At 35.6% G+C, this 22,632-nt stretch overlaps 1 pseudogene across 1 annotated transcript in view; it reads right to left on the reverse strand.

The window, feature by feature from the left end:
* The window catches only part of LOC308418445 (vomeronasal type-2 receptor 26-like), a 50,411-nt pseudogene that overhangs the window by 6,280 nt on the left and 21,499 nt on the right, over positions 1–22,632 (reverse strand). Inside the window, exons 4-5 of the transcript in view lie at positions 6,468–6,693; positions 5,113–5,236 (exon numbers count right to left, since the gene is read on the reverse strand). The product of the transcript in view is annotated as a vomeronasal type-2 receptor 26-like (transcript). The remainder of the gene's footprint in view (positions 1–5,112; positions 5,237–6,467; positions 6,694–22,632) is intronic.

Raw genomic sequence — 22,632 nt, forward strand, 5'->3', positions numbered from 1 at the left:
TAAAAACAAGAAAATAACTAAGCAAGAAATCCAAAAGAAGAAAGACATACAGAAACAATTCTACCACTAAAACAAAAATAGGAAATAGTAACCACTATTCCTTAATATCTGTTAACATAAATGGACTAAATTCTTCAATAAAAGGATATAGTCTATAAGACTTGATACATAAACAAAATGCAGCATTTTGATGCAAACAGGAAACTCATGTCAGAGACAAAAACAGACACTGTCCCAGAGTAAAAGCTTGGGCAAAATCTTCCAAGCAAACAGTCCCAAGAAACAAGCTGGAGTACCTATTCTAATATTGAATAAAGTTGATTTTCAACCAAATGTTATCAAAATAGATAAGAGAATTGCACCTTTACTCATTACAGGGAAAATTTTCAGGAAGAACTCTCAATCTTTAACATATATGGTCCAAATAAAAGAGCAACCATATTCATAAAAGAAATCCTACTAATGCTCAAAAATACATTGCATCAGACACAATAATACTGGGAGACCTCAACACCCCATTCTCACCAATAGACAGATCATGCATGCAGAAACTGAACAAGGACACAGTAAAAATCGTAGAGGTTTAGAACCAATTGTAATTAATTGACATCTACAGAACATTTCACCTCAAAAAAAGAATACATCTTCTTCTTAGCACCTCAGAGCACCTTCTCCACAACTGATCATATAATTGTTCACAAAACAAGCCTCAATAGATATAAGAAGATTGCAATTCTCCCATGAAACCTAGCAGATCATCATGGACTAAGACTGATCTTTAATAACAACAATATACAACATAAAGCCCATATACACATGGAAACTGAATAATGCTCTATTAAATGATAGCATGGTCAAAAAAGAAAAAGAGAAAGAAATTAAGAATTTTCTCGAATTTAATAAAAGTGAAAGCACGATATGTCCAAACATGTGGGATACAATGAAAGCAGCACTAAGAGAAAATCTCATAGCTCTGAGTACTTCCAAAAAGAAACTGGAGAAATCATACATGAGCAACTTGATAGCACAGTTGAAAATTCTAGAACAGAAGGAAGCAGATAAACCGAAGAGGATAGATGGCAAGAAATAATCAAACTCAGAGCAGAAATTGAAAAAATAGAAACAAAAATAACCATTCAAAGAATCAACAAAACCAAGAGCTGATTCTTTGAGAAAATTAACACGATTGATAAAACCTTAGCCAGACTAACTAGAGGGCAAAAAAAAAGAGGATTCAAATTAACAAAGTCAGAAAGGCAAGTGGAAACATAACATCTGAAACTGAGGAAATTCAAGAAACCATCAGATGCTACTACAAAAGCATATATTCAACAGACCTGGAAAATCTGGAGGAAATGGATGAATTCTTAGACAGATACCAGATATTAAAATTAAACCAGGATAAGGTCAACCATCTAAATAATTTCATAACACCTACAGAAATAGACACAGTCTTCGAAAGCCTTCAAAAAAAAAAAAAAAAAAAAAAAAAGCCCATGTCCATTTAGGTTTAATGCAGAATTATGTCAGATTTTTATTGACAACCTTATATTAAGACTGTCCAAAGTATTCCACAAAATAGCATGAGATGGAACACTTCCTAACTCATTTTAAGAGGCCACAATAACCCTTGTTCCTAAACCAACAAAGACCCTACAAGGAAAGAGAACTTCAGACCAGTCTCCCTTATAAACATTGATGCAAATATTTTCAATAAAATCCTTGAAAATCAAACCAAAATCACTTCAAAAGGATCATTCACCATGATTAAATAGGCTTCATCCTTGGGATGCAGGGATTATTTAATATACAGAAATCCATCAAAGTAATCTACCATATAAACAAACTCAAAGAGAAAAACCACATGTTTATATTACTAGATGCTGAGAAAGCACTTGACCAAATCCAACACCCCTTTTTGTTATAAGTCTTGGAAAGAACAGGAATCCAACACCCATGCCTAAACATAATAAAAGCAATAGACAGCAAACCAATAACCAACATCAAACTTAGTGGTGAGAGACTTGAAGCAATCTTACCAAAATCTGGGACTAGACACAGCTACTCACTATCCCCCTGCCTATTAAACATAGTACTAAAAGTCCTGGCCAGAGCAATAACACAGCAAAAGGAACTCAAAGGGATACAAATTGCAAAGGAAGATGTAAAAACATAACTATTTGCAGATGACATAATAGTGTACTTAAGCAACCCCACAAATTCCAACAGAGAACTTCTACAGCTGATAAACAAGTTCAGCAAAGTGGCTGGATATAAAATTATCTCAAATAAATCAGTAGCCTTACTCTGCTCAAAGGACAAACTTATGGAGAAAGAAATTAGAAAAAAGATACCCTTTATAGTCACAAACAACATGAAATACCTTGGTGTGACTCTAACTAAGCAAGTGAAGGACCTGTATGACAAGAACTTCAAATCTCTGATGAAGGAAAGCAAGTAATATCTCAGAAGTTGGAAAGATCTCCTATGTGCATAGATTGGAAGGATCAACACTGTAAAAATGGCCATCTTACCAAAAGCAATCTATAGATTCAATGCAATCCCCATCAAAATTTCAACCCAATTCTTCATAGTGATGAAAAGAGCAACGTAGAATTTTATCTGGAATAACAAAAAACCTAGAATATCGAAATCCATCCTCAACCGTAAGAAAACATCTGCGGGAATCATCATTCCTGACCTCAAGCTATATTACAAGGGAATTGTTTTAAAAACTGCATGATAGTGGTACAGAATTAGGCTCATGGATCAATGGAATAGAAAAAAAGATCCAGAAATAAAACATCACACATACTGCCGCTTGATTTTTGACAAATGAGCGGTAAACATTCAATGCAAAAAGAGAGCTACTTCAAAAACTGGTGTTGAAATGGCACTCAGCATGCAGGAGAATGACAATACACCCTTTCTTATCTTCTTGTACAAATTTCAAGTGCAAGTTGATCAAAGATCTCAACATTAAACCAGGTACACTGAAACTATGAGAAGAGAAAGTAGGGAAAACCTTAGAACACATAGGCACAGGGTAAAATATCCAGAACAGAACACAAATGGCTTGTGCTCTAAGGCTGAGTAATGGGAAATAATGAGATTGCAAAGTTTCTCTAAGGCTAAGGACACTTTAAAGCAAACATAAAATCAGCCAACAGATTGGGAAAAGATCTTAACCATCCCCAAATCTAATAGATGCCTAACATCCAAGTTATACAAATAACTGAATATGTTAGACATCAAACAATCCTGTTAAAATTTGGGTACAGAGTTAAACAAAAATTTCTCATTTGAGGAATATTGAATGGCTGAGAAGCATTTCTGCTAGTGCTAGACATCCTTAGTCATCATGGAAATGCAAATCAAAACAAACCTGAGATTCAACCTCACACCAGTCAGAATGCCTAAGATCAAAAACTAGAAGACAGCAGATGCTGGCAAGGATGTGGAAAAAGTGTAACACTCCTACACTCTTGGTGGGGTAGTAAACTGGTACAACCATTATGGAAATCGATCTGGCGTTTCCCCAGAAAATTGGACATAATACTACCTGAAGACCAGTTCATTCTACTTCTGGGTATATACCCCAGAGATGTTCCAACATACAATAAAGACACATTCATCACAATGTTCAAAGCAGCCCTATTTATAATAGCCAGAAGCTGGAAAAAACCCAGACATCCTTTACTAGATGAATACATATAAAAATTGTGGTATGTTTATACAATGGAGAACTACTCAGCTATCAGAAACAATGGCTTTATGAAATTCCTAAGAAAATGGATCTATCTAGAGAATGTCATCCTGAGTGAGGTAAGCAATCACAAAAGAACAGACATAATATGCAGCCACTGATAATTGGTTATTAGCCACAGAATGCTCTGAACACCCCAGAAACAACTCACAGACAATATGAAGTTCAAGAAAAAAAAAGAAACCCTCAGTCCTTCTTAGGAAAAAAATAAGTGTATAGCACCCTCTCAGTGTGTGGTAAACCTGGACCTTAAATCATTAATAATCCAAGAGCTAAGATATTAGTCTAGTGGTAATTTTTGCTATTCACAGATAATTATTCTTAATCTATACTCAACAAGATATCTGTTTCCATGTTACAGTCTGTCCTACATGTATTTTAGGCTTATGGTACCTAGTGGGATTTCAATGCATGCTATCAAACCTCTACAAGAATTAAATACTGGCAAATATATTTATACAATGTTATGCCAAATTGCATTTAAAAATCTTTACATGTATCCCTCTTTTAAAAAAAAATAAAGTGGTAATAAAAATAAAATAATGCTGAACGCAATACATTTTAGGTGAAGTTTATTTTTTGGGATAAAAAATGCTCACTTGGTGACTTTCTTAATTTCGTTCATTTATTGAACTTAATTAGAATTTTATTAAAGAAAAATAATTTTTCACTTTATTTTCAACAAATATTAATAAAGTATATTTAAGTTACTGGAGTTTACTATACATTTACAGAAAATTTGGTAATCATCTTCACATAATGTCTTTAATTATAAAGAAACAGATAGAGGTAGATCTTTAAATATTTAAGGCATATGTAGTGAAATGGGAAGTCTAATTCACTAAGTTGAGACTTCATTCCCTCTCAAAGACACGTGCCTGGGACTTGTCTTTAATTAGAAAAATGATTACAGCAAGAAACCATACTGCAAACATGTAATTCTGTACTCAGAAGGGTGACCAGCCTGGGTTGAGATGAAAATTTTAATTTGTTTTTTGCTGTGTTATTCAAGACAGGATTTCTGTGTAGCCCTCCCTGTCCTGTAACTCATTCTGAGGAGTAGGCTGAACTTGATCACAGAGATCCACCAACTGAGTGCTAGGATTAACATTTGTGCCACCTTAATCCAGGAAGAAATTTTTTTAAATGAATAGGTGTTAGCTACATAACTGTAACTGTGTCTTCAGGCTTTGTTTTACTCACCCCTGTCCTGTTTTGAATCATTCCCACATCTAGAATCATTTTTCAAAATCCCCACACTCAGAAATGTTTATTGAAATTTCCACATTCAGAGCCATTTCTAGATTTTCTTTTTTGTATTTAGAATCACTTCCAAAATTTTTTACCTGTTTCATTTTGAATCTCTCCATGTGGACATTGGAGACAATCAAAACAACAGAATGGTCTCCCTTTAACAGGTGTTTTCCTAAATCCAAGTTGACAACTCTGACTGCAGACAGCAGTAGGAGACTGTATAAAAGGCATGGGAGAAAAGAGAGTCAGTACATGACAGTCAGTATCAGCAGTGAGATGGTAGATTGCAGCAGTGCCTTTCTGTACTGTAATTGTCAAGAATTTCCATGTTTTTAGAGAGTGAAAAGCCAAAGTGCCTGTTCCTCTCTTTCTTCTCTCTCTCTCTCTCTCTCTCTCTCTCTCTCTCATTCTTGCTTTCTCTGATTTGAACTCTTGGCTCCATTCAGCTATTAATTTTATTATATTTCAAAATAATGTTTTGTTATAGTTAAAATGATTTGGAAACTTTGAATATAGGTTGATCATATACTTCCCTTCCCCTAATTCTGTCTAGATCCTCTGGTCTTCCCTGTCCACTCAAATTTATGTTCTTTCTCAAAAAACAACCTACAATCCCAATAAAACAACAGTCACTAAAAACATAGAAAAACAAATGCAGCAGCACAAAAAGAAAAACAAATCAAAACAAAACCCACAAAACTGTGACCACATAAAGTGTTCATAGAAATATTTTTTGGAAAATTACTCCTGAACATGAGACCTGCATTGTTGTGGTTGGTATGCCCAGTCTTCCATTGCAGAAAATGTACTGGATTGCTTGAAGACCAAAATGTTTCCCATTACTATTACTATTACACTTTTAATCCCATCAGTGAGGTATTTAGAGTGAATAGTTCCCAATTAAGGGGATGAATGTGAATATAGTTTTAAATTTTAAATCCAGAAATATCTGTCCAGTGTATTTAATCACACTATGTACCCTGTGATTCTGTTATTTATTTTAAAATTCTTTTCTAGTTCTGGTATGGCTTAGCTCTTAGCACATCCTTAATCCTAAACAAAGAAAGGTAAAATTAGTTTGTAGAAGGAAACACCCCTTGCTTGAAAGTAACTTCTAATTGAGGTGCAGATAAAGTGATGAATCAGAGAATGATTTGACAGAGTGAGTCAAAGACATAACTCTAAAGAAATAGAGAGGAATGAGATAACTTGCTGGGGTCCCACATCAACAGTCAGGTACTGAACTGGAACCCAGTAATGAAGGTTCAAACAAATAGCCTCCAAATATTAGCTCTCTCTTACTGTTCTGGGCCAAGAATCAGATAACTATTGGCAATTAACTCACTTTGTTCTTCTTAGGCCAAAATGTGATGACTTCTGGCAACCCTGCTCTCTGAGGAATTCCACACTTAGAACAGCTTATGGTCCCACCCTCAAAGATACTCATCTTATTATGGTGTTCACCCCATGTTATAAGTTTGTCATTTAGGGAAAAATGCTGAACACTGTGAGATTCAAAGACAAACTCACCAACTTTCACTTGAGTGCTGGTGTTGCCCGGCAGAGACTGGTAATTAAGGATGTCAAGCTTGGTGGCAGAAACCTCCTTATTCACAACATTCTTCTCATTGGTGCATGTTCCATGTTGGCACTTTTTGTAAGAATGGATGGAGCTGACAAAAAACATTCACAACTTGCAGTATAAGTAACAGAGGTGCAAATAAACCTGGTTACATTAACTCTCCCCTCTTTCTCTAACTGTATGCTTCTGTGGCTGGAAAGAACCCAGATGTCCTTCAGTAGATGAATGGATACAAAAATTGTGGTACATTTACACAATGGAATAGTACTCAGCCATCATCAACAATGACTTAACCAAATTCTTAAGAAAATGGCTGCATCTAGAGAATATCATCCTGAGTGAGGTTAGCCAGTCACAAAAGAACAGACATAATATGCAGTCACTGATAGTGGGATGCTAACCCCAGAGCCCCAGACTGCCCCAGCAAAAACTCACAGACTGTGTGAAGTTTAAGGAAAAAAAAAAAAACCGTCATGCTCAATTCTTATACACCAAGAAAATGTTGGCTAATTCCGGGTTACACCTTGTTTTACATTTACTTTATGCTCATTGTAAATAGTAAGACCTTAATGCAGATTATCAAACCTTAAAAAAAAAAAAAAGAAAAAAAAGCCAAGCACTGACACAACTGTATTTGTATACATTTATGCAAAAATGTTAAAAATTTTTTATTTTATCACTGTTTTTTAAAATAAATTAAAAAAAAAAATAAACATATGATGAAAAAAAAAATCCAAGCACTGACCAAAATGTATTTGTATACATTTATGCAAAAATGTTAAATTTTTTTTTCTTTTATCTTTGTTTTTTAAAATAAATTTAAAAATATAAAATAAAGTTGTTCTAAATAAAAAAGACCTGCCAGGAGAGAGAATTTCAGTCCAATCTGTCTCATGAACATTGATGCAAAAATACTCATTAAAATCTTGAAAACTGAATCCAAAAACACATCAAAACAATCATTGGCATGATCATGGCTTCATCTCTGGGATTCAAAGATGGTTCAATATACAGAAATCCATCAACATAATTCACCATATAAACAATCTCAACGAAAACAAAACCACATGATCATCTCACTAGATGCTAAGAAAGCATTTGAAAAAATTCAACACCCCTTCATGTTAAAAATCTTGTAAAGGGCAGAAATCCAAGGCTCATATCTAAACATAATATAAGCAATACACAACAAACCAATAGCCAATGTCAAACTAAAGGAACTTCAAGTGATCTCACTCAAATGAGGGAATAGTGTAGGTTGCTCACTCTCACACTACCTATTCAATATAGTACTGCAAGTTCTGGACAGAGTAATTGGACAGCAAAAGGAAGTAATAGGGATAATAATTACAAAGGAAGAAATCAATATCACCATTTTCCAATGACATGATTATATATTTAAGTGACCTCAAAAATTTCACCAGAGAACTTTTACTACTGATAAACAACTTTATCAAAGTGACTGGATATATAATTAACTCAAATAAATCAATAGCCTTCTTCTACTCAAAGAACAAATATGCTGAGAAAGAAATTTCTTAAAAGATACTCTTCACAATAGTTACAAATAATATGAAATACCTTGGTGTGACCCTAACTAAGCAAGTGAATGATCTGTATGACAAGAACTTCAAGTCTCTGAAGAAGAAAATTGAAGAAGGTTTCAGAAAATGTAAAAATTGTCCATGTTCATAGATTAGAAGGATCAATATTGCAAAAATGGCCATTTAATTAAAAGCAATCTAAAGATTCATTGCAACCCCCATCAAAATTCCAATTCAATTTTTCATAGAGTTGGAAAGAGCAACTTGCAAATTCATGTGGAATAACAAATAACCTAGAATAGTGAAATCCATTGTCAACAAGAAAACTTCTACAGGAATCACCATCCCTTACTTCAAGCTATATTATAAAGTAATTGTGTTAAAAAATGCATGGTACTCATACAGAAATAGGCAGGTAGATCTACTGAACAGAATAAAAGATTTAGAAATGAACTCTCACAATATGGTCACCTAATCTTTGAAAAAGGAGGTGAAAACATTCAATAGAAAAAGGACAGCCTCTTTAACAAATGGTGTTGGTTCAACTGCCATTCAGCATGGAGAAGATTGAACATTGATCTTTTCTTACTTTTTTGTACAAAGCTCAAGTGCAAGTGGACCAAAGATCTTCACATAAAACCAGATGCATGGAAATTCTTTTATTGAGAAAGCGGGGAAAATTTAGAACACATTGGCCCAGGGGAAAACTTTCTGAACAGAACACCAGTGGCTTATGCTCTAAGTTCAAGAATTGATAAATGGGACTCCATGAGATTGCAAAGTTTTTGTAAGGATAAAGAGACTGTCAAGAAAACAAAACAGCAGGCAACAGATTAGTAATAGATCTTTACCAATCCAACATCTGATAGAGGTCTAAAATCTTATATATACAAAGAACTGAAGTAATTAGGCTCCAAAGAATCAAACAATTCTATTAAAAATTGGGTACAGAGCTAAACAAAGAACTTTCAACTGAGGAATACCGAATGGCTGAGAAGCACACAAGGACATGTTCAACATCCCTAGTCATCAGGAAAATGCAAATCAAAACAACCATGAGATTCCACCCCTTACCAGCCAGAATGGCCTAGATCAAAAACTCAGATGAAAGCAGATGCTGGCAAGGATATGGAGAAAGAGGAATACTCCTCCACTGTTGGCGGGGTTATAAGCTCCTACAACCACTCTGAAAATAAGTCTAGTGATTCCTCAAAAATTTGGACATAGTACTACCTAAGGATCCAGTTATTCCACTTCTGGGCATGTACGCCAAATATGCTCCCAAAAATAATAAGGACCCATGCTCCACTATGTTCATGGCAGCTTTAATTTTAATATTCAGAAGCTGTAATGCACCCAGATGTCCTTTAGTAGATGAATGGATACAGAAATTGTGATACATATACACAATAGAGTACTACTCAGCTATTAGAAACAATGACTTTATGAAATTCCTAAGCAAATGGATGGATCTAGAGAATATTATCCTGAGTGTTGTATTCCAGTCACAAAAGAACAGACATAATATGCAGTCACAAAAAATTGCATACTGCCTCTAGAAAGCTCTGCATACCCAAGAAATAACTCACAGACTATATGCAGCTCAAAAAAGAAAAAAAGAAAGAAAGAAAGAAAGAAAAAGAAAAAGAAAAGAAAGGCTAAAAATTGGAAGCCTCAGTCCTCTATAGAAGAAAAAGAAAAATAAGTGTGTAGCACCCTCTTAGTGTGTGTTATACCTAGACATTAAATCATTCATAATTCAAGAACTAAGAATATAGACTTGTGGCAGTACTTGGTACTTAATAAAACCATTATGTTTAATATTTATACAGCAAGAGAACTTTTGCTATTTCCATGTTATGTTTTGCTTTACATGTACTTTATGCTTATTTCAACTAGTAATATTTTAGTGGATACTATCAAACCTTTAAAAATTCTAGTACTGAATAAAAATATATTCATAAATTTTTATGTAAAAATTCTTTTAAATTTGTACATATATGTCGGTTTTAAAAAAAAATAAAGTTGTTTAGTTTGAAAGTGATACCTGAAAGAGATCTATGGATATAAATTAGAAAACAAAAATTCAAGATATTATTATTTGCAGAAGATATTATCACATATATAAGCAACCACAATCAGGGAACTCCTATGCCATATAAAACACTTTCAGCCATGTGGCAGGACACAAGTTTAACTCAAAAGAATTAGCAGCCTTCCTATATAAAAATGACAAACAGATTAGCAAAATAATCAAGAAAACAACACAATTCATGATAGGCACGAAAATATAAAATATGTTTCGGTAACCAAGTAATCAAGCCATAAATTTTTGTGATAAAACTTTAAGTCTTTGAATAAAGAAATAAAAGAAGCTATATAAAGAAGGAAAGATCTCCCATACTCATGAATATGTAGAATTAACATAGTTAACAGTAAAATAACATCAAGAGGTATCACCATCCTTAATTTTAAATTGCAGCACAGTTCTATAGTAAACAAACCCACAAAGTATTTTCATGAAATCACACATGTTTCCCAATGGAATTCAATTGAAGATCCAGAAATAAATCCACACACCTATAAACACCGCATTTTTAATAAGGAAGCTAGAAATACAAAGTCAAAAGAAAAAGAAGCATCTTCAAAAATGGTGAGGTTCAATCTGGATGTCTTTATGTTAAAAAAGGTAAATATATTCATATTTATCACCCTGTATAATTAACAGTCATATTAAACCAGACACACTGAACTTGATAGAAGGAAAATTAGGAAACAGCCTTTCACATATTGGCACAGAAAACAATTTCCTAGATAGAGCAGTGATAGTGTAGGTACTAAGATCAACAATTAGTAAATGAGGTCTCATGAAACAAAAATGGTTCTGCAAGGCAATGGACAACCTCAAAGGGTCAAAATCCAGTTTTCATAATGGGAAATGATTTATACCAACTCTAAGTCTAACAAAGAATGAACTTTCCAAAATATATACATGCCTGATGATACTAAGCAGTAAGAAAACACACAATATAAATTTTTAAAAATGTGATATTTAGCTATATAGAGAATTCTTGACAGATACATATCAAAAGACCAAAAAAAAAAAAAAAAAAAAAAAAAAAAAAAAAAAAAAACACTTAAAATCATACTTAACCTCTTTAACCACTTGAAAAATACAAATTAAAACTACTTTGAGATTCCATCTTAAACATGTCAGGACACCTAAGATCAAATATACAAGTGACAGCTAATGATGGCAAGAAGATGGAGCAAGGAGGGCACTTGTAAATGAATTAAAGAAGTTCAAATTTGTAAAGCAATTATAGAAATAATTATTATGGGTCCACAGAAAATTGGGACTTGATATTACTCAAGATCCAACTATACCACTTTTAGGCACATGCCCAAAGGATACTCCATTCTACTACAAGGATACTTTTCAATTAGTTTAGAGTGGCTTTATTTATAAAAGCCGGAGACTGGAATAACCTAGCCATTTCTCAACTAAAGAATGGATAAACAGTGTAGTACATTTACACAATGAAATATTACTCAGCTGTTAGAAATATGACATTGTGAAAATTGCAGGAAAATAAATGGAACTAAAATATATCCAGAGTGAGGCATCCTAGATCCAGTAAGTCAAACATGACATATACTTCCTTATACATGGTTATTTGCTGTAAAAATAAATCATAATCATATTAAAATCCACAAAACCAGAGGGCTTAAATAACAAGTATAGCTCTAGGGTGGGAGTCACATGAATATCCCTTGGAAGGAAAAATAGAATATATTTGTTGGGTAGGCTGAAGGTGGGTGGAGATGGAAAGAAGAAGGCAAATGTTTGAGGAAGGAGGTGGAGAAGTTATGGACAGAAAGAGACCAAATATTGGAGCATATAGGGATGTTGTCAAAACCAATTTGTGTGGAAACTGCTTGTTATCTATGAGAGTGAAGTTAGTGAGGATTCCTAGTAATGGGCTATATGGAAAAGAAAATTGCCATCTTCTGTAAGTAGGCAAAGCTCCTAGTTGTGTAGTTGGAACACACATCCAGCCAAAATCTTTGAACCCACAACCTGTAGTGACAGCAATATATGCTAAATCTGTGTGAGTGACCAAGCAATGACTGGTATAACTTGAGACTTAAGGCACGAGACCTAACTCATGTCAGACACTGCCTGAATTGCCAGGAACCTGAAGCTCGGTGTCTCAGTGATATAAGGTAGAACCAAAGCCAACAGAACCCAGCAACAGCAACAAGATGATGAACGGATTCCTAAGGATATTTTACATATTTGTGGAGTGGTACCTATTCCAGTTTTTATTAGAAACTTTATCTAGCAGCCGATGGAAACAGATGCATAGTCCCACAGCCAAATATTAGGCAGTTGCAGTAGAACCCATGAAAGACTGGGAGAAAAGATTGTAGCATCCAGAGTAGTTGAGGACACCAGGAGAAAACAGCCAATCAGAATCAACAAAGCAGGGCTCATAATGTCTCACAGAGACTGAACTGACAAGCATAGAGCCTGCCCATGTCTGCACTAGGTTCCTTTGCATTCATGTGTGGTTGTTTATCTGGGATGTTTGAGGGACTTTGAAAAATAGGAGAGGGTGTCCCTCTGACTCTTTTGACTCCCCAGGACACTCTTTTTCTTTCACTGGGTTGCCTCAATCATATTACAAACAAATTTAGCCAACGAGGTAAAATTTGCCTATAGTGAAACCTGTAGGACATTGAAGAAGAAGACTGAAGAGATATGGATAACAACTCAAGGATTAAAAGAGTTAATATTGTTAAAAAGTCTTTATTACTCATAAGGTTGGACAGATTAAGGCAATGTCTTTCAAATATTAAAGGAGGTTTGTAATTAGATTAAAAATGTCTAAAACCTTTACAGGAGAGAAGAACCATAAGGGGTCACACACTTTTACAAATTTGATCATGTAAAACAAAATTAAAGCATTGTGTTTCTCATCCCAAATAGTTTTATAAAATTACAGCCATACAAGTATGGGATATAAAATAAACACATAGCCGAAGAACTAATCAGAAATCCAGAAACCAAGTGAATACACAAGACTCCAAAACATGCAAAGGCTGAAATGTTCTCTCTTTCACAAATGCTGATGTGGAAACAGGACATCAACATGTAAATAGGTGAAGTTGGATCTTTTGTTTGTCTGATATCCCAAATAAAAATAGATCAAAACCTTGGAGTAAGAGCTCCTTGAGTAAAACAGTCAAGAAAGTCGATTTGGGGAAAGTCATTTGACATCACTGGTCTCAGAAAATGGTAAATGCAGCTTATCATGAGCTGTACCATTTTGTATGTGTTAGAGTGCCTGATGTCAAAACTCAAAACACAGACAAGATTTATGTGATTTAAAGGGACAATTAGTCCAAAGTCTAGTAATAACCTTCCACTCTTGGGTGAGGGATTCTAACTACATTTACAGGATCCCACCTACAAAAGGAGGCCATGAGAGCAAGAGATGGCTGGTTGGACAAAAAAGCTCTAAAGTGGGAGGAAGATAGTAAATACAATGGGACAGAGGTAGAAAATGCACAACGTTCATTATTTAAATGCTTGAAAGGACAAAACAATAATAAGCAAATTTAAGCAACCTCAAAAATAAAGTGTTGACAATGAGGTAGAGAAGATTGATTTTGGTATAGTTTTGTAAATGCAAAGCGTATGAAAAAATAAGCAGAGAGCATCTGCCACCTGGAACAGCGGGGAGATACAGGAACACAAGCCTGTTGAGAAGGCGATCCTACTAGCCGGGGTGCAGAGAGATCTCTGCGAAGCATGCTGAACATGTGCCCCCCTACTGCATGGTTCTGGGAACCAGTAACCCGGCATTGGGCTATTCCCAGCCGGAGGATTTGGGTGCAAAACAGGTGCTTAGACCATCTGTCACCAGGAACAGCAAGAGCCAAGGACACAGGCCTGATGAGAAGGCATTCTTAGTAGCCAGGAACAGGAGATCTAGGGACAAAAGTCAGGTACAAGGGAGAGGCAAGAACCAATAATTGACAACAAGACCATGTATGAACAAAGACAACAAGATGGCAGGAGGAAAGCAAAAGAATATACCATAGGGAAACAAAAACAACCTGGTAACACCAGAACTCAGCTCTCCCATCATAGAAAATAGCAAAATGCCAAACACTCAAAAATAGAAGACTCAGACCTGTAATCATATGATTATATGATTACAAGATGATGACAGAGATCCTTAAACAAGAATGGGAGGAAAAGCAAAAAGAATTAGAAGCTTTTAAAGAGGAAACAAAACACACACACACACACACACACACACACACACACACACACACACACACATACTCAAAGAACTCAAAGAACCAGAGGAAAACAGAATGAAAGAGATGAAGGAATAGAAAAACAAATTTAAAACGGAAATGGACATAATAAAGAAAACACTAAAAGAGACAACCATAGAGGTAGAAAACCTAAAAAAGAAATCAGGAGTCACATATGCAAGCATTTTCAACAGACTAAAAGAGATGGAAGAGATAATCTCGGGGGCCAAAGACAACATAGAAAACATAGACAAAACAGTCAGGGAAGATGCAAAAACTGAAAAGCTTCTAACCCAAAAATGTCCAGGAGATTCAGGATACAATGAGAAGACCAAACCTAAGGATATTAGGAATAGAAGAATATCAACTAAGAGGCATAGTAAATATCTTCAACAAAATTGTAGAAGAAAACTTTCCTACTTTTAAGAATAAGATGACCATGAGCATAAAACAAGCCTACAGAACTCCAAATAGGTTGGACCAGAAAAGAAATTCCTCCCGACACATAATACTTAAAACTCCAAGTGCCAAAAGCAATGAAAAAATACTAAAAGTAGCAAGGGAAAAAGGCTATGTAACATATAAAGGCAGACCAATCAGAATCACACCCAACTTCTAAACAGAGATTATGAAAGCTAGAAGAGCCTGAACAGACATCATGGAGAACCTAAGAGAGCACAGGTTCCAGACCAAGATTATACCCATCAAAACTCTCAATCATCATAGATGGAAAGACTAAGATATTCCAAGAAAAAACTCAGTTTACAAAATATCTGACCAGACACCCAGCACTACAATGAATTATAGGTGGAAAACCAAATACAAAGAGGGGAACTACATCCTAATTAAAACAAGAAAACTTACAACCAAGAAAACCAAAAGAAGAAAGTTAAACAGGCACAATTCAACCTCCAAAAGCAACAATAGCAGGAAACAGCAACCACTATTTGTCGATATCTGTTAACATAAATGGACTCAATTCCCCAATAAAAAATATAGGCTATCAGGCTAGATATATAAACAAAACCCAGCATTTTTCTGCATACAGGAAACTCATCTCAGAGACAAAGACCGACAATAGCTCAGAGTTAAACATTGAGGAAAAAAAATCTTCCAAGCAAATGGCCCCAAGAAGCAAGCTGGAGTGGCCAATCTAATATTGAATAAAGTAGATTTTCAACCAAAAGTTATCAAAAAAGATAAGGAAGGAAACTTTTTACTCATTACAGGGGAAATCTGTCAGGAGGAACTGTCAATCTTTAACATATATGATTCAAATACAAAAGCACCCATATTCATAAACAAAACCCTACTAAAGCTCAAAAAAATACATTGCGCCCCACACAATAATAGTGGAAGACCTCAATATCCCACTCTCACCAATGGATAGATCATGGAAACAAAAACTGAACAAGGACACTGGAAAACTAGCAGAGGTTATAAACCAAATGGAATTAATAAATATATACAGTACGTATCATCCTAAAACAAAAGGATACACCTTCTGAGCACCTCAAGGGCCCTTCTTGAAAATTAACCTCATAATTGGTCACAAAATGAGCCTCAATAGATAAAAGAAGATTGAAATACTACCATGCATCCTTTCAGATCACTATGGTCTAAGGCTGGTCTTTAACCACAACAAAGACAATAAAAAGCCCATATACACATGGAAACTAAACAATGCTCTATTAAAACTCATTGTGCTGAGTGCTTCCAAAAAGAAACTGGAGAGAGCATACACCAGCAACTTGACAGCACAGCTCAATGCTCTAGAACAAATGGAAGCAGATATACCCAGGAGAAGTAGATGGCAAGAAATACTCAAACTTAGGGCAGAAATAGACCAAATTGAAACAAAAAGAACCATTCAAAGAATCAACAAAACCTAGAGCTGGTTCTTTGAGAAAATTAACAAGATTGATTAACCCTTAGGCAAACTAACTAGAGGGCAATGGGAGAGTATCCAAATTAACAAAATCAGAAAGGAAAGTGGAGAAATAATAACTGAAATTGAGGAAATTCAAGAAATCATCAGATTCCACTAAAAAAGCCTATAATTAACGAAGCTGGAAAATCTAGAGGAAATTGATGATTTCCTAGACAGATTCAAGATAGCAAAGTAAAACCAGGACCAGGAAACCATCTAAATAATCCCATAAAACCTAAAGAAATAGAAGAAGTCATCAAATGTCTTTAAACCAAAAATCTCCCCAGTCAAGATGGGTTGAGTGCAGAATTTTATCAAACATTTATCGATGACATAATACCAATACTCTCCAAACTATTCCACAAAATAGATTTAGATGGAACACTACCTAACTTATTAAGGCTACAGTAACCCTTATTCCTAAATCACACAAACACTCTACAAGGAAAGAGAATTTCAGACCAATCTCACTTATGAATATTGATGCAAAAATACTCAACAAAATCCTTGCCAACAGATGGCAAGAACAAATCAAAATGATCATTCACCATGATAAAGTAGGCTTCATCCCTGGCGTGCAGGAATGGTTTAACATACGGAAATCCATCAATGTAATCCACCATATAAACAAACTCAAAGGAAAAAAAAACAACAAGGTCATCTCACTAGATGCTGAGAAAGCATTTGACAAAATTTAATACCCCTTCATGTTAGAAGTCTTGGAAAGAACAGGAATTCAAGGCCCATACCTAAACATAATAAAAGCAATATACAGCAAACCAATAGACATCATCAAACTTAACCGTTGGAAACTTGAAGAAATCCCACTAAAATCAGGGACTCAACAGGGCTGCCCACTCTGCCCCTATCTCTTCAACATAGTACTGGAAGTTCTGGCCTGAGCAGCTAGACAGCAAACGGAAATCAAAGGGATACAAATTGGAAAGAAGGAAGTAAAAACATCACTATTTGCAGATGACATGATAGTATACTTAAGCTACTCCACAAATTCAACCAGAGAACTCTGGCAACTGTTAAACAAGTTCTGCAAAGTGGCTGGATATAAAATTAACTCAAAAAAATCAGTAGCCTTCCTATATTCAAAGGACAAACATGTGGAGAAAGATATTAGGGATAAGATACTCTTCACAATAGTCACAAAAAAATGAGATACTTTGGTGTGACTCTAGCTAAGGAAGTAGAGGACCTGTATGAGAAGAACTTTAAATCTCTAGAGAAGGAAATTGAAGAAGATCTCAGAAAATGGAATGATCTCCTATGCTCATGGATTAGAAGAATCAATATTTTTAAAATGGCCATCCTACCAAAGGCAATCTACAGATTCAATGTAATCCCCATAAAAATACCAACCCAATTCTTCATTGATTTGGAAAGAGCAATGTGTAATTTCATCTGGAATAACAAAAGACCTAGAATAGCAAAATCCATCCTCAACAACAAAAAAAAAAAAAAAACTTTTCGGAAATCACTATCCTCTACCTGAAGCTATATTAAAATGTCATGGTCATAAAAAAATGCATGGTACTGGTACAGAAATAGGCAAGTGGATCAATGGAATAGAATAGAATATCCAGAAATGTGTACTCACATATATGGTCACCTGATTTTTGACAAGGAATCTGTAAACATTCAATGAAAAAAGGACAACCTCTTCAACAAATGGTGTTGGTCCAACTGACACAGAGCATGCAGAAGAATGAAAATAGACCCTGTCTTATCTCCTTGTACAAAGCTCAAGTGCAAGTTGATCAAAGATCTCCACATTAACTTAGGTACACTGAAAATATTAGAATAGAAAGTAGGGAAAATTTTAGAACACATAGGCACAGGAGAAAATTTCCTGAACAGAACACCAATAGCTTATGCTCTAAGGTCAACGGTTGCCAAATGGGACTAAATGAGATTGCAAGGTTTCTGTAAGGTTAAAGACACTGTCAAGAAAACAAAATGGCAGCCAATAAAGTGGAAGTAGATCTATACCAAGCCCACATCAAATAGAAGCCTAATATACAAAATGTACAAAGAATTCAAAATGGGGTACAGAGCTAAACAAAAAGTTCTCAATTGAGGAATATTGAATGGCTGAGAAGCATCTAAGGAAGTGCTTGACATCATTAGCCATCAGTGAAATGCAAATCAAATCAACCCTGAAATTCTACCTTACACCAGTCAGATGGGCAAGATCAAAATTTCTGATGACAGCAGATGCTGGCAAGAATGTGGAGAAAGAGGAACACTTCTCCACTGTTGGTGGGCTTTTAAACAGGTACAACCACTCTTGAAATAAGTTTAGTGATTCTTCAGAAAATTGGAAATAGTACTACCTGAAGACCCAGTTATTCCACTTCTGGGCATTTACCTCACAGATGCACCAATATACAGCATAGACACTTGCACCACAATGTTCATAGAAGCTCTATTTATAATAGCCAGAAGCTGGAAAGAACCCAGATGTCCTTTAATTGATAAATTTATACAAAAATAATGGTACATTTACACAATGGAGTACTACTCAGCTTTCAGAAACAATGACCTTATGAAATTCTTAAGAAAATGGATGCATCTAGAGAATATCATCCTGATTGAGATAACCCAGTCAGAAAAGAACAGACATAATATGAAGTCACTGATAATTGCATAATTACCCCAGAATGTTCTACAGCACCCAGAAACAACTCACTGACTGTGTGAAGTTCAAGAAAAATGAAAAGAAAAGAAAAAACCATTATGTTTACTCTTTGTGCACCAAGAAAACTTTGACTAATTTCAGGTTAAATCCTGTTTTGCATATACTTTGTCCTCATTGTCACTGGTGGGATCTTGATGCACACTATCAAACCTTAAAAAAATCCAAGCAATGATGGAGGTGTGCTCCTAAGCTTTTATGCAAAAATGCTTGAGATTTGTACATTTATCTTGTTTTATTAAACTAAAGTTACTCAATCAAAAATAAGAAAAAAAAAGATAAGCAGGTACAGAGTGATAAACCTTAGGAAAGGTGATGTGTCATGACATTATCAGTCTACTCAACACAGCTTCATTTTAGAGAGACTGTTTTGGATACAGTTTTATTCTGAATTTGATTTTTAAGACAAGTACTGTTTATGCAGCCCAGACTGGCTTAAACTCATATTCCTCATGCCTCAGACTCCCATAGGCTAGAAAATAGTTATGAATTATAATGTCTAGCCTTATGGAAGAAGCTGTATATACTTCTAGGATATGTTTAACAAAACAAAACAAGCTATTGGCTTCAAATGGACCTAAAAATTCCTTAAAATGTCGTATATTTGTACTTAACAAGTATCTTGGTTTTAATCCTATAATTTCTTCACAAAACAATAAAAGTAAAATGAAAAGGATATGAGAATTAAAGAGCTTAAATATTATTGCTTGAATGAGCTAAAATTAGGAAAATCATTTTTCAGCACCATATACATATATATTTTAGTAGTAATATTAGCACTACTTGAACGAATAAAATGTGATTCTCTTTACTTTTTAACACTATTACTTTATGCTAATGAAATAAACATGAGTACATTAGGAAAAAAGACAGTTCCCTAAAGTCATATGCTAAGAACAGAAATATTTTTCTAACACTAATTAGGAAAGATCATATATCAAAATTGAGAAATACAAGGCAGGGCCCATGTAGAGGCTGAGCAACTGGTGGGTGGGAGACCTGGGCTACCGGGGAGCAGAGAGATCTCGGCAGAGTGCACACAGAAAGTGCACACCCTGCCTTGCCCTACCCTGCCTTGCCCGATCCAGCGACTGGGAACAGAAAATTAGAACTTCTGTTTCCACCCTGTGGTGACTTCAGGACCCAGAGCGGAGCCTGGCCCATCTGCCACCCAGAATAGCGGCTTGTAGAGGCTGAGCAACTGGTGGGTGGGAGAGCTGGGCTGCAGGGGAGCAGAGAGATCTCTGCGGAGTGCACAGAGAAAGTGCACACCCTGCCTTGCCCTGCCCTGACTTGCCCGATCCAGCTACTGGGAACGGAAAATTAGAACTTCTATTTCTACCCGGAGGCAACTTCAGGACAGAGAGCGGAGCCCGGCCCATCTGCTACCCGGAAAGGTAGCTCCTAAAGGCTGAACAGCTGGTGAGTGGAAGACCTAGGCTGCAGGGGAGCAGAGAGATCTCTGCAGAGTGCACACTGAAAGTGCACCCCATGCCTTGCCCTGCCCTGCCTTGCCTGATCCAGCAACCAGAAACAGAACATTGGAACTTCTGTTCACACCCGACGACTCTGATGCATAAAACAGGGCTCGGCCCATCTGACACCTGGACCAGTGAAGAACCAGGGACACAGACCAGATACAAGGGAAAGGCAAGAATATATCACTGACAACAAAATGGCAAGAGGAAAGAGAAAGAGTATATCCCAAGGAAACCAAGACAATCTAGCAACACCAGAACCCAGATCTCCCATAACAGCAAATATTGTAATTCCAAACACTCCAGAAAAAGAAGAAAAAGACCTGAAATCATACCTCAAGATGCTGATAGAGATACTTAAAAAAGAAAGGTAGGAAAAGCAAAAAGATTCAGAAGCTTTTAAAAAAGAAAAAAGAAAAACACTCAAAGAACTCAAAGAACTAGAGGAAAACAGAACTAAAGAAATAAAGGAATGGAAGAGGGAAAGTAAAACAGAAATTGACACAATAAAGAAAACGCTAAAAGAGATAACCCAAGAGTCATAACACCAAAAAAAGAAATCAGGAGTCACAGAAGCAGCATTTCCAATAGATTACAAGAGATCGAAGAGAGAATCTTGGGGGCAGAAGACAACATTGCAAACATAGACAAAACAGCCAGAGAAGATGCAAAAAACAAAAAGCTCTTAACCCGAAATGTCCAGGAAATCCAAGACACAATGAGAAGACCGAACCTAAGGATAATAGGAATAGAAGAGGGAGAAGAATATCAACTAAGAGGCACAGTAAATATCTTCAACAAAATCATAGAAGAAAACTTTCCTACGCTCAAGAATGAGACGACCACGAGCATAAAAGAAGCCTTCAGAACTCCAAATAGTTTGGACCAGAAAAGAAATACCTCCCAACACATAATAGTAAAAACATCAAGTGCCAAAAGCAAAGGAAGAATACTAAAAGCAGTAATGGAAAAAGGTCAGGTAACATATAAAGGCAGACCAATCAGACTCACACCCGATTTCTCAACAGAGACTATGAAAGCTAGAAAAGCCTGGACAGACATCATGCACTCCTTAAGAGAGCACAAGTGCCAGCCCAAGCTGCTATAACCAGCAAAACTATCAAACACCATCGATGGAGACACGAAGATATTTCAAGACAAATCAAAATTCACACAATATCTAACCACAAACCCACCACTACAACAAATTATAGGTGGAAAACACAATACAATGAGGGAAAATACAGCCTAGTAAAAACAAGAAAACTAAGAGAAGAAAAAAACACAGACACAACGCAACCCACAAAAGCAATAATAGCAGGAAACAGAAACAACTATTCCTTGATATCTATTAACATAAATGGTTTCAACTCCCCAATAAAGAGACATAGACTATCAGACTGGATATATAAACAAAATCCAGCCTTTTGCTGCATACAGGAAACTCATCTCAGAGACAGAGACAGACACTATCTCAGAATAAAAGGGTGGGAAAAAAACTTCCAAGCAAACAGCTCCAAGAAGCAAGCTGGAGTGGCTATTCTAATATCGAATAAAGTAAATTTCCAACCAAAAGTTATCAAAAAAGATAAGGAAGGACACTTCTTACTCATTACCTGGGAAATCTGTCAGGAGGAACTCTCAATCCTTAACATATATGCTCCAAATATAAAAGCACCTACATTCATAAAAGAAACCATACTAAAGCTCAAAAAATAAATTTCACCACACACAATAATAGTGGGAGACTTTAATACCCCACCCTCGCCAATGGAAACCAAAAATGTCAGGGAAACAGAAACTGAACAAGGACACTGCAAAACTAGCAGAGACTTTGAACCAACTAGAATTAATAGATATATACAGAACATACTATACTAAAGTAAAAGAATACACCTTCTTCTCACCACCCCATGGCACCTTCTCGAAAATTGACCACATAATTAGACACAAAACGAGCCTCCATCGATATAAGAAGATTGAAATACCCTCATGCACCCTCTCAGATCACCATGGTCTACAGCTGGTCTTTAACAAC

The sequence above is a fragment of the Micromys minutus genome (assembly GCF_963924665.1).
Source record: "Micromys minutus genome assembly, chromosome: 3".
Taxonomy (NCBI): domain Eukaryota; kingdom Metazoa; phylum Chordata; class Mammalia; order Rodentia; family Muridae; genus Micromys; species Micromys minutus.